Here is a 5,320-nt window from a genome sequence, read left to right as displayed (position 1 = left end):
ATGCATGCCCAGTGTCTAAGTTCAGTCTCTCAGTATTCTTAGTCTCCGCAGTCTCATTCGAGGATGAATGTTCCCAAGGGGGAGATAATGTAAGAGCCCGCAAAATCCATAGCTTAATTCAGTCTTTTAAGCTTACCTAGGGGTCCCATACTTAGAATATTTGAGCTAAGTATTCAGACTTAGTGTCATTCTAGCCTTCAAGAGTTGACAATCTTATTTTATGGCCTATGTATCCCTTAAACTTTGATTTTTAGGTTGATTTATGATCAGGAGTGTCCGTAGGTGTTTTTGGAAAAGTTTTGGATTTTTTGGACTTCTTTTGAAGCTCCTTTAGAATCCTAAAATAGTGGATCAACGTGATCTTGGTATGCCGCGTCGACTATCGCGTTGATAAATGTTTTCCCCAGCTCCCAGCATCAATTTCCAGTGAGTCGACCCAGACTCGACGTGATGTGTTGCTATCGCATCGATACTAACGACGCAACGTATCGGTCTGCGCATCGATGGTACAGTTTTTCAGTCATTAAAAGACCGCATCCTTGGGGGTATTTAGATTTTTTTTCCTCAACCTTCAGCCCCGAAAACACAAAATTAATCACTTTAGGGAGCAAATAAACTCATTCTTTCTCAAATTTGCTTAAGAACAAAACCCTAGAAGTTTCAATTTTAAATCAAGAACTCAAGGTTTCACCATTAACTTTCAGAAATTCAGGCACTAAGGTATGTGAAGTGTTCATCCAAGTGTTGTTTCCACCCTTGGAGCCCAAGGATCTCTTTTGAAACTTCAAGTAGTGAATTTTATGATTTCCATGGTTGGAATTAGAGTGTATTCATGATTTTGGTTTGGATTTGGTTCCTTATTCATGTTTTATTTCATGTTTTATGTGGAATTGATTGTCATGTGTATAAATCCATGTTAAACTCTTGAATTTTGAAATTTGGAATTCAATCATGATGTTCACTTGTTGTTCAAAGTTATGTGCATTTTTTATACTCACCAAGTGCTTAATAAATTGCTCATGTGAACTAGTAAGAGAAAGAAATCATGTCAAGATAGCTTATGTGCAAGTGTTTTGTTAAAATGCCCCAAATGAATGAATGATGATCAAGTACATAGTTTACATGTTTCAAGTTTGTGCCATGTCTCTTAATTTATGCTTTCGAGTCTTGGGGGTACTTGTACTGGATAATTTAGGTGTTTATTTAGACCCATGGTCAGTCATAAGATAATATCAGTCACGTATAATTAGTAGTACTCACAGTCAGTTATAGAACTCAGGAAAAACTCAACAGATTTAGTATTCAATTCTAAACTCAGTAAACTCAGCCAGCTAACAAGAAATTAGTAGCTTTCGTCAGTCCACGAAACTCACTAAACTCCATTCAGTTCAGTCATATAGTATGATCAGTAACAGTTCAGTCTAGCCTAGTATAGTTTAGAATTAGTCCAGTGTCTATTCAGTTGGGAGTAGGATTCAGCACCAAGTGAACCCAAGGATGGGGACTCACCCGCCAGTAGAGGGTGTGATCCTTAGAAGCAATCCTTGTGTTCCAGAACTATGTAGCCAGTGTAGGTTGAGACATTAAACCTGCCAGATGAGGGTTGATGAGGTGTTTTAACCTATCAGTTGAGGGTTCCACCGTTCTTATCAGAGTACCTGCCAGATTAGGGTACCTTTTTAGTATCTTTACCCGTGACACAATACTGACACCCTTCCAACTGGGGTTACAGGTTGGACCCCAAGTCTATTCAGAAAAAGGGCATGTCGGTTAGATGATTTCCTCCCATATTTTCAGTTTTAGATTCAGTCTCAGTATAGAACTCAGTTCAGTACGAAACTCAGTATAGTTCCATAGAAATAGGACTGTCAGATACAGTCAAACAGACATCAGTAATGTGGTATCAGTAAACTCAGTTAATCAGTAGTTCAGCATTTAGTCTCAGTATTCTGTGTTATCATGATCTCAGTACTGTTTATATGTTCATACATGTCTCACCTTAAAAACTTTACTCGAATATATGACAGAGGATTTGAAAAATCAAGTATATTTATCACTCATACAATATAGCTCATATCATATTAAAAAAAATTATGAAATAAAATTATAAAAAAAAAACATATTCAACAAAGATGTATATATAATTACTTTGTTCAACTACTAAATACTATTATATATAAACAAAAACATATTCAACACAAATGCATATAGAGACACACACATATATATAATAAATTATTCATATGTACAATTCATACATGAATATAACATACTTACAATAATTTATACATTAAATTATTGGCAAAATGCTCAATTGGACCCCTTTACTATGTCAGTTTTGTTAGTTGGACACTTCTACTTACATATTTGTCACCTGGACCCCTGAACCCACGAAAAAGTTACATTTTAAACACTTTTTTGGAGAGTGTAACACACTCTCCTATGTCAGCTGCCACGTCATTTAAAAAAATTTTAAAAATAAAAAAAATAGAAAAAGTATTACATTAAATTTCAAGTCATTTTTAAAATGCTACATAACAAATTAAATATTAAAATTAATTTAATTAAATAAGAAAAATTTATAAATTATAGAAAAATTTGAATAATCATACTTTTAAAATTTGAAAAAATTGAATAATTATTTTTAAAATAAAAAAATAAAAAATAAAAATAAAAAAGTATTACATTAAAATTAATTAAATATTAAAATTAATTTAATTAATTAATTTAAATTAGTAAAAAATTAATTAATTAAAATTCTTAACTAATTAATTTATTTAAAATAATTAAATTTTAAATTAATTAATTTATCAAATTTAAAATTCTTACCTAATTTTAAAAAAAAAATTACTTACTTAATTAATAAATTTAAATATGATTTACATATTTAAAATATTTAATTTAAATTAATTGTGAGGGGAGAGACTAGGTGGGGCTGGGGTGGGGTGGGGTGGAGTGGGGGGCTGGAAAAAGGGGGTTGGGTGAGGTGGGGGGCTGGGGAAGGGGTTGCGTGGGCTGGGTGGGGTGGGAGGCTGGGGAAGGGGGAGGGGTTACATGGGGTTAGGTGGGATGAGGACGGGCTGGGTGGGGTGGGGGACTGGGGAAGGGAGAGGGGTTACGTTGGGTAGGTGGGCTGGGGATGGGCTGGGGTAGGGTGAAGGGCTAGGGAGAGGGATGGGTAGGGTGGGGATGAGCTGGGGTGGGGGTGGGAGAGATTGGGTGGGGGGGGGAGGGGCTGGAGGGGGGGTGGGAATTTTTATTTATTATTTTTAAATTAAAAAGGATGGAGGAAAAAAAGAGAGGCTGGGGGTGTAGGGGTGGGAACGGGCTGGGGTGGGGTGGAGAGGGAATTTTTTTTTAATTTTTAAAATGATTTTTAATTTTTAAAATTATTTTTAAATTATTTTTAAAATATTTTAAAATTAAAAAAGATGGAGGGAGAAAAAGGATCTTTTTAATTTTTTTGTTAAATTTTAAAAATATTTTTTAATTATTTTTAAATTTTTAAAAATATTTTTAAATTTAAAAAGATGAAGAGAAAAAAAAGAACCCTTTTTAATTTATTTTTTCTAAATTTTAGTATTATTTTTATTTTTTTAATTGTTTTAATGTAAAAGTGGCTAAAAATTGATTCTCACTCGCACCTCTAGGCGAGTGGTTACACTCTCTTTGTCCTAATCACCATGACCTTGCCACATAGGCAAGGTCAACGGTCAAAGGGTGCGAAATGCTGCTTTTTTATGGGTTCAAGAGTCCAGATAACAAACATGTAAGTAGAAGTGTTCAACTTACAAAACTAACATAGTACAGGGCTCCAATAAAACATTTTGCCTTAATTATTTTGTTTGATCTGTCAGTTTTAAAATGCATATTAATTCTCATAAGATAGTTCTGCATCACATTAACTAGAACCTTCTTATTTTTATAAAATTGATGTACTTTTTATCTAGTACACCAAAAGAAAAAAAATCAACAAATTCATTATCATCTTCAACAAATTTACCATCATCTTCAAAATCACACATATCAATCTCTTGTATAACCTTCTCTTCCATAACTTTTTCTTTATCTCTTATGTAATTGGAGGTTGTAGGTATTGCAAAATTACCAATCTCCTTTATTGTAATACAAAACACGTAGTTAGTAAAGTATGAATTCTGCCTTTTCAATTTAATATAAGCTTTTACCTTTGTATCATTATGAGTTATGATCGATGTAAAGTTGGTATTTGAAATAAGTTTAATTTTCACTGCATTCAGTTGAATATCAACTTCGATCTGCTTGAAAATTACTTTCACCAAAATTTTAAAAGTAAAATCGAATCTAATGACAGTACAATCAGCAATAAAATTGAGAAAAAGGTTGTCATTGTTCCATTCTCCATTATATAAAAGATATACTAGGTAAGCCTTCATAAAAGTGACAACCAAAAAAAAAGGTTAAAAATTTAAAAATGAAGCTCAAATTGATGAAGAAAAATAAAACTTGAAACAATGTTGAATTGTTTCACCAATTACTTATGTATATAAAATTTTTGAGTTCAAGACAGATAAGAAGGCGTATGATTTTTTTTTTTTTTAAAGAGAATTTGAAGCTAAAAATTGACGCAGAAGGTTGGATTTTGAAGGGTTTTATCTAAATAATAGAAAAAAAAAAAGTCAGTTTGCACTTTTGAGCCAAATTCAATTTTGAACCATGAAATGTAATGTATTTTTGAGTTATGAAAATGAAATATATATTTGCTAAGTGTATATTTCTGTAATTTTTTCTAAAAGTAAATATCTCTTATGTGTAAAAATAAAAATTTCTGATAAAAAATATAAATAGATAGGAAACCATTTCTTCATTCTTCTTTCATTCGTTTTTATTTATCGCTTTTTGACATACACATTCATTAAGAAAATAATTATTAATATGCCTATTTTATCATTCTATTTTTATAAATTGATATTTAGAATAATACATTTCAAAAATAATTTAAAGAATAAATAATTAATGTTAAGACTAAAGATAAAAAATATTTTTTAATATATCAAAAATAATAAATAAAAATTTATTTTAAAAAATAGTGACAAGCAAAAATAAACTAATAGAAGTACTCCCTCTATTTTAAAATAATTGAATTGTTGGGTTATGATATATCTTTTTTAAAAAATATTTTTTAGGATATAAATTGTAGGTTACGTTTTACTATTATCCTTTATTATTTTAGAAAATGTGAAGTACTTAAAACCTTGTTAAATGAAAGAATAAAATTATTATTCTTTTATCTCTTTAAAAAAATAATTTATTTATTTTGAATATTAAAAATTTAGTGAAT

Source organism: Capsicum annuum, chromosome 3 (genome assembly GCF_002878395.1).
Source record: "Capsicum annuum cultivar UCD-10X-F1 chromosome 3, UCD10Xv1.1, whole genome shotgun sequence".
In the NCBI taxonomy this organism is placed as follows: Eukaryota; Viridiplantae; Streptophyta; class Magnoliopsida; order Solanales; family Solanaceae; genus Capsicum; species Capsicum annuum.
The sequence above is the reverse complement of the archived record's forward strand: the minus strand, read 5'-3'. Positions refer to the sequence as shown.